Source organism: Nothobranchius furzeri, chromosome 18 (genome assembly GCF_043380555.1).
Source record: "Nothobranchius furzeri strain GRZ-AD chromosome 18, NfurGRZ-RIMD1, whole genome shotgun sequence".
NCBI lineage: Eukaryota > Metazoa > Chordata > Actinopteri > Cyprinodontiformes > Nothobranchiidae > Nothobranchius > Nothobranchius furzeri.
The window spans coordinates 42,070,695-42,079,401 of NC_091758.1; the positions used below are offsets into that span (position 1 = coordinate 42,070,695).

The 8,707-nt window shown below is 41.8% G+C and overlaps 1 protein-coding gene across 2 annotated transcripts in view; it reads right to left on the reverse strand.

Moving 5' to 3' along the window:
- Window positions 1-8,707, reverse strand: part of LOC107395960 (leucine-rich repeat and fibronectin type-III domain-containing protein 2) — a 178,144-nt gene that overhangs the window by 102,117 nt on the left and 67,320 nt on the right. The window contains exon 2 of one of the 2 annotated variants that reach the window (XM_070547102.1): window positions 6,553-6,692. The exons of the other annotated variant lie outside the window; for it this stretch is intronic. The gene's annotated coding sequence lies outside the window, so the exon portion shown is untranslated. The remainder of the gene's footprint in view (window positions 1-6,552; window positions 6,693-8,707) is intronic. 2 annotated transcript variants of the gene reach the window in all.

Sequence of the window (8,707 nt, forward strand, 5' to 3'; positions counted from 1 at the left end):
ATCACTTTAGTGCCCAAAGATGCTGCACAGCTTATTTCTTCGTCTCAAAAATAAAATCAGGTGGGTAATGTAGAAGAATTCCAACACACACTGGATAAATAAAAGCTTCCCTCTTCCTGCATCCGTCACAAAACCATCCCACCAACGCAAAGAGAAAACCTGCGGATGGAGATCTATGCTCCGGCTCGAGGAGACGTCCACCCTCATGTTGCCGCCGTGACGCAACTCGGAGAAACGAACAGCTTCCGTCGGCCCGAGGTGGGGCGAGGAGTTATTAAAGTGCTCAGGAGAGTCTTGAGTAAGATGTTTACGTGATTCTGCTGTCGAGCTTTGCATCCCCGAGGCTCGCGATGCTGTTCATCAAGCAGGCTGACACTTTTAGGGCGAGTTCATAAACAGCTGCTGCAGGAGGTTATTGCAGGATGTCACCTACCAGAAATTATCCCATCACAGCTCAATCAGAGGAGGTGGAAAAAGTTCCCTCATGGTTTCAGCAGTTGTACAGAAGCTTAATGCAATGGCTCATCCTGCACCACGTTCTGACTTTACATCACGGTCTGCCACTGCATGTGGGAGGTCTTCGAAAAAAATCAGTCAGAGAAAAAACTGCAGATTTCCTCCTTTATTTCAACCTTTATTGACAAAACTGCACCAGAGCTTCTTGAGTTAAGTGATTTTACTTGATTTTTGTGCTTTTGAACTATTGTCAGAGATTGATTAGCCGACCAGATCACTGAGCAAGCTCAGATAAATTTGGTTTGCTAATATTTTAAAAATCTGTTGTTTTATTTATGTTCATAATTCCTACCAGCAAAAGAGCCAGCTATGGTTATAGCTGTGTTTAGTGATTCAAATCTTCATTTCATCTTTAAAATCTTTACTCGTTTTAATCCAGTGTTTCCTCTGTAGGGGCCCTCTGCCCCGGGAGCGGTGGTCGGCTGTAGCTTCCTGGGCGCTCTACAGGTGGGGGTCTATGCTCCCCCTCCACTGAGCGCCCTGACTTAAGCTTGGTTTATGCTTGATGCATTCACTTTCCGCGAGATGATGCGGCTCGAGGATGGAACGCGCTTCACAACTTGCAGCGTTTATGGTTCGTGTGGCTCGTCTCTGCAGTGAGCCAATATTCTCCCAAACTGTAGGGGGCAGCATAGAGCACTACAGCATGCATCCAACACTACACCATAGTAGAAGTAAAAATTACTGTTGTTTACAACATGGCATTCCAGCATTTTTAACAGCGTCCTCATCTTTTCCGACAGTGCGAGCTATTTCTCTCCAAGAATTATTAACAACATGTTGATCACGGTGATCTCTGAGAGCTGAATCATACAAATGTCTGTATTTACCAACCTCTGCCATACTAGTTCTTGCCGGTCCGCCATGTTTTTCCGCGTCCGTCCGTCCGCGTGGTTAGAAATTTTCCGAGGTGCGCGTTGCGGAAATTCTGGGCCGTGCAGAGGCGCGGTGGAGGGGCGTGGTTGTTAAAATGACGCAAAATGACACAACTTTTCCGCGCGGAGCCGTGCGGACCTCGCGGACGCGTCAAGCATAAACCAACCTTTAGTGTGGAAGACCTGATGCTGCCGGGGCAGATGGCTCCTCTGATGGTGTTTCCTTGCCTTACCTTACTTGGCTCATCTGGACTCAGCCAAATATAATTTTTACTTGTGTGTGTGCATGTGTGTGTGTGTGCGTGTGTGCGTGTGCTTGCATATGTCTGTTAATGTTTTTAACCTGTTATGGGAATTTGGGGTCATTTTGTAAAGCACTTTGTTTGAAAAGGGCTTTATAAATAAATCTGATCTTTAAAATGACTCAAATTATTAATTCCAAAACAAAAACAAAAAGAAATCAGGACAAAAGAGAAGAACGAACGAATGACTAACATCACCGTTCTGAACCAATATTTATATTTTAAATATGGGCTTAACCATCTATTTTTAACTGATGTAACATGTTGCTTGGGAACGTTCTAAAAATGCCTCCGTAGATGAAGCAGCTCAGCTGCATGCACAGAGATGTCCTGCATCAGCTGATTTATGCTAGCAGAGCAGCTAACGCATAAATCACAGGATAACCGGAGCGACTGGAGCTAACGGGTCCTGTCACAGGGCGCAGGGAAGCATCAAATTCAGTGGTTAAAAGCTTGAGAAACGTTTCGTGACCACAATCCCATTAGAACCAGTTCATGTTCCACTTTATTCCCACAAACTCCAGCAGCAGGTTTGTAACTCAGTCCCTTGTTGAGCTGCTGACGTTTAAATATCAGAAATGGGAGAAACTGATGTCCAATCAGCTGTGAGTGCGGGTTGCCACGGCGATAAATGCAGCATCCCTTCAGGCTCAGAGTTTTAGTGAAACTGTAAGTGACACAAAGACCTGCAGAACACGGATCCGATCACAGACCAACAACAACGTAACCTGATACTTCACATTTACAGATTTAGTCTCAGATCGCAGCTTGTTGCAACCTTCAGCAGCATTTATGTTAAGTCAGAGTGAATTATTCATCTGCAGAAGACAAAAGAACCAAATTCTACACCGAAGCGCCTGCAGACGAGATGGTTGACACTTCTGAGTTCCTGCACATCCCCGGATTTCTACAGAGTCCCAAAAATAACAAAAACAAAATCCATGCCAACCACAGCTCTGACCGCTGGGACAGAAAACACGTGCGTCAGCTGGAAAGTTCTTCTCTGAGGCTGTAAAACTGGCTAAACTACAACTATTCCTTTTTTCTGGCTTCATAAACAACAATAATGAATTACTTCCACACAACTTTTGCTTTTAGGTGAGCAGCACAAAGACAACGCTGCGTTAAATTAGCATTCTGCTTCTGTTTCAACAAATAAATACATTTTAGGGTCAGTGGGGCTTTGCAAACGTGGACCTGGGAAAGCTTCACGCCAGCAGAAATGCGAGTAAATTTAAAGAAATGAAATAAAGACGGTGAAGGACGAGCTGTGTGGGATGTCCAACTTGTGGAGTTTTAGGTGCAATGTGCAAAAAGGCGGAGCTCAGACTGGATGAGAGTTTGATATTTTTGTTTTTTTCTTCCGATTTTAGCCACCTGGTTGATCTGATTCTGGTGCAGAAACACTAATGTGGGTTTTTGTTCATCTTCTCACAAACTCATCAAGTGGCTTTACAGAACAAAGCCATTTTAGTTTTAATTAACCCAACTTTGCTTAGACCCTTAGTGCTGTATTCTCAGTGCGGTGCTTGATGACATTACTGAATAAATACCAGAGAACCTGCTAGTTGTGGCCAAGCTAATTCGTTCCATTGGACTCAGTAGACTTGTTTTTGCTCTGGAGTCATCACAGTAACGCTGATGGCTGAACTCAGGTCTGATGTTGCTGGAAATAAAAGCAGCCAGTCCCTCACAGTGAGCTGTAGCCAGCCGGGTGTTTGCAGCTGATCCTGCAATGCACTAGCCTAGTGAACTAGACCAAATTCTTGCTTTGCCAGGTTTGGTCTAGCAACGCTCCACTGGAACCTCCGCAGCCCCAGACAGCATTCTGGCTGGCCAATCACAGCTCTCTAGACGGGTTTCAAACACATAAAGAGCTGTGATTGGTCCATAATGGTGGGCCAATCATAGTGCTCTATCTGCTTAGTGAACAAATCACAGAGCTTCGTCCACTTTTTGGGCCAATCAGGGCACTCTATATGCCTGGTGGGTGGGATGATGCAACAGAGTGAAACAAGATGGCGACAGCTCGTTTGAAACGGCTTTTACATCAAGTTTGGACTATTAGAACTTGGGCTTCATCAGAATAAGGAGCAGATAGATGCATTTAAGTGCTTTATTTTAGAAAAAATGATGTTTTCTCCTTCTTCAACTGCGGACCGCCTCGTTTACTGATAGCTGTTGCGGTGAGTATGTCACATTCATTGTCCAGTAGCATGCGGAGATCATTTGAAAGACAACGGTAGAACCCGCCCCACAACCGAGAGCCGTCAATGGAGCGTCGCCAGACTAACTAATACATTTATTTAGTCTGGCTTGCCAGGCTAGCAATGCACCTTTATAATGATGAACCAGCACCGCTGGTTATCACCCTTAACTGTCTGGTGTCTGGTGGACAAGTCCTGAAGGAGAGGCTTGGGTGCAAATCCTTCACATTTGCTTGAGCTGCTAGGAGTATTTTCTAATTTTAAGGTATTTTAGCAGAAATTTGCTCTTGATGGTTCAGGACGTCGCCTTGAACCTGTTTTTTTTTACGGAGAAGAAAGCGGCGCTAGGTCTGACGAAGGGTGGTCAGATCTGTCAGCAAGGTAAATAAACCTTTCCTGTGTTAAAAAAAGAATCTAAAAATAAAACGAAGCTAAAAGCCAGCGGACCACTGCCAGATCAGGAGAATGACCCGGCTGGTTACCAAATGTTTTTCCCACCTGGAAAACTCTTGGAATGCCGACAGACTAAAGTTCACTTGGGGTGGAATTTCCCTTAAAACGCAAAAATATTGAAATTATTTTTTTTAAAGAAAGGAAGGCTATTTTAAAAAGTCATGATAAAGATAGGTAGCGGTAGGCATGGGTACCGACCGAGCACCGATTCACGTCATTTCAAACGGTGCCTCGTTTCGGTACCCGTCCTTCATAACGAGAACTTGCCTAGACAGCTGCGCATGCGCAAGAGCGTTATGTCGTCGGTCGCTGCGAGCGAGTTGTAAGCAGAGCAGCATGGTAGAAAGAACGCACGCTAAAGCTTGGGTCCACTTCACTAAATGTGATGGGTAACTGGGTGATGATGAAACCAGCGACAACGATCTAAGTGAGACTTCCTCATCTTAATCTGCTCTGGTAGGTAAATAAAATGTTTAAGATAACGTTAACTTGATTTGTTAGCTTCCGTTTTGCTAATAGTGCGTTCGCTTTCTCCTCGGAACTCCGAATTTCCGACTGGAAGAACATGGACGCGCTCTTAAGTTTGGCTTCACTTTACAACGATCGAAGTGTGAGGCATCATCGTTTTAATCTGCTCCAGCCTTTAAATAAACTGTTTAAGATAACGTTAGCTTGATATGTTAGCTTCCATTGCCACCGTTGTTATCAGCTAATGGTGCGTTCGCTTTCTCCTCGGAAATTCTAACTTCCCAGTAGGAAAAATCAAATGAAAAAAGATGGCAAAAGGAATGAAGATACACAGTAAATTTAGTTCACAGTAAAGATGTTTGCTTCAGTTTAATTATCAGCTTATAAAACTACAAGGACGATGTTAAAATACAAACAGTTGTATGTTATTTATCGTGATATTTATCAAATATGGTTATATATTGAGAAAAATATATATTTAATTATAAAAGAGAATTAAAATAATAAACACTCAAAGTATCAAAAATTGGTACCGTTAAGTACCGGTATCGATTCCTAGGTACCGGGAATTAGTGTCGGATCGATTCAAATGTCAAAGGTACCCATCCCTAGGTAGCGGTAACAATAAATAAATAAATAAATAAATGTGTAACAAGCAGGGAATAAAACACCTTTTATCTAGAATCCTCTGGTTCCTGCTCTGCTTACGTTGAGCTAAAAATAAACTAGGAGGGGGTGAATGAACACCCAGGGAGAGGCGGAGTTTTTAAATGTTGATTTTACCGTTCACCTCAAAGTGACTTTGCCCGTTAGGATGAACCTGCGGCGCCGTTCCTCGAGGCCTGGTGAGGATGAGGAGGCTCACAGCAGATACGATCTCCAGTCATGACTGACACTTTAAAAGCTTCCCGACATCCACATGAAACAGGCAAGCGTCCCAGCTATCACCTTTTTCCTTGCAAGCGTCCCAGCTATCACCTTTTTCCTTGCAAGCGTCCCAGCTATCACCTTTTAAAGAGTGAAGTCCCATGCAGCGCTGCAGCATGCTCGCTGCAGTAACTGAAGCTGGCAGCGTTCATCTGAGGGTCTCCACTAATGCAATTAACCCAGTTTTTCAGTGAGGCAGAGATCTACAGGGAGGCAATTAAAATCCTAATTCTTCTCAGTGTGCAGACTTCACAGGGAAAACGATCCTTGGACATTACAGAGTTTGTTCTGGAGAGTTGATAATTGATTTTATTTGAATATTTGCGATGTAATTATGTGATTTATTGCAGAGCAAAGGAAACATTCAAAATTAAATACAACATTTTTTTACTAAAATAAAAATATGTTTCACTAAGGAGTAAAAAGAAGCACAGTTGCTATAGATAATAAATTACACTATTGGTCTGTGCTAATTCTAAATAGAAACTAGCTACTTTCAGCATTTCATGAAGGAGTGCGCATCCCTTTTCTCCTTACGTGAGAATTTTAATCTACAAGGTCAGGACTTAAAGATACACTTTAGCATTTTTGCTAAAACTTTCTGCTGTTAACAGTTTTCTAAATTTCTTTTATTTCCCTGCAGCGCATCTTTTAAAAAAGGACAGAGAAGGCAACAAAAACCTAACCTATGCAACAACAAACTCATGGAGATTTCCTAAGACCTTATAATGTTATTCAAATAGCCAAGAGAAAGGAAGACTAGCTCTCTGTTTTTCAACGCAAAGCCGGACTTTTTTCACTGACCTCGACTTCCTCCCGTGCCTCTCGTCGGCAAAAAGGAAACATCCAAAACAAAACATTCAAAACACAATTCAAAGTCGGCCTCCTCCCACTGGTGACTGCTGTGCCTTGAGGAAGAAGTCCTCCTCCTCATCTGTTCACACCTGAGGGAAAAAGGGGAAAGTAAAACAAAAATGTATAAAACACACATCACAGTCGTTTCGCAAACCTGACGTGAAGACTGCTGTTTACTATCTCAGGTAAACCTGTGCTAGTTTTCTCATGTCACCCATATTTCGTTTCATTTTTATTTGTTTCATCTTTAGCAAGTTTATCCAGCGAGTTTCAGCAGAGAAAAGCTAAAAAGGACCGAGTACACATCCTTGAGGTACTCCTGAGCTCTGCAAATGCGGTTTCTGCTTTGCTGTTTACTGCTTCACATTGAAACGTGTCTAACATACCAACCATAATTTCATTATTTTTCCTATAAATGCATAAAGTTATATTAAGAATATCTCAGTTTATCCTCTCTCTAAATTGTCTTTTCTTGCATGCAAAGATGATAAATTCTGATGCAAATGCATAAATGATCGGCTCTGACACCCCGGCTCATTGCGACCGTTATATAACAACAACACTTTCTCTACTTATTCTTTTTTCTTACTTCTCTGGATAAATGCCAGCTCCATTTATGTTTACTAAACAACAACATCCTAATTCTGTCAAATGTGTACAAAGACAATTAAATTCACGTTCATTTGTTGCAGATGTGTGTATTCATGGAACAACATTAGATTTAAGTGTACTTAGAAACTAAAACTGATTGAATTAATCAGATTATTTAGAGTTCTTTTATATTTAACATCAACTGAGTGGTAATATTTTTTTAATTGAAGCCCTTTTCATCCACATAGTTTCCATTTTCATTCAAAAACACTGAGTTACATTAATTTACAGCTCAGTCAGATTAACTAGCATGAGATGTTCTGGAGCATCTTTAGAAGTTGGAATAACAAAAATCTCAACCTGTGGTAATTTGAACTATTCGAATAGTTCTACTTAGATATATCTAAATCCATATTAATGCCAAACACTGCCACTAATTAGTTACTTTATAGTTTCATTGCTATTAACTAGACATTTTTACCTACTTATTCCACTCGGCAGCTTCCATTTATGATCCTGACCTTCCACTGTAACTCTAACCACTCCAACTCCATCACACTGATGCTGATTAAAAAGAAAAACTACTCATGTGCCGTGTCTCTGTGCTGCCCTGAGCGTTCACAGCTCACAGACGACGAGAGGCTAACAAGGAGTGTTACATGTTCCAGTGCGTCACTGATTAACACAAGTCTGCATTTATTAGTCCCGTAATGAATCATGTGGAGAGCTCTGCAGTGTGGATAGTTTTAAAATGTGTCATGCATCAGATTCCTCTGAGTTCAGGCTGCAAGCAGCATCTCTAGTAGATGAGTTGGCGTCAAACAACATTGTTAAAAATCCTCAAATTCACTCGTTTTTACAACACATTCGCAGTGGGAGAAACAGCTCTCGCGCTCTTTTTTCAGTAAGCCTGAGCTTCAGACGACAGGATTTGGACTCTTACTTCCTGATATGTGGACATCTCTCCTCTGATTGGCTAACAGCAACACGACTCTACCACAGACTCTGGTTGCTCTGCAACGTTGATGATTTATCTCCACAAATAACACAAGCCTGGAGGAGTTCTGCTGTGTGGTGGGGTTGCTAATGCTAATGGTTTGCTTCTACTAGCTGAGACGTCCTCTGCTGTTTCCTGGACGCTAAACCAACAACAGACTTCCCCATCGTGAGCCAAGATGAATGAGTCCATGAATGTTAGTGACAGTGTGACGTGGATCTGTCAGGCTTAGAAGCTAATGCAGGAAATAGGCGTAGATTATATTTAATAAACAAATAAAAAAGGTTTCTCAGTGAATTTGGTCTTTAAATCAACCAGTCAGCAGATATTTATTTTAATTTAAAGACTAAAACCTGATGCTTTATTTAAAAATAAACATGTTTCTTATGAAGACAATGCACTACTGTTGTTCCTCTACCACCCTAAAGTGACCAAATATTAAAACCATGCTAACTCACATCATAATAAGACTCAAAGGAGTGTTAAACATTTAAAATGATGTTAAAGTCCTTGCCT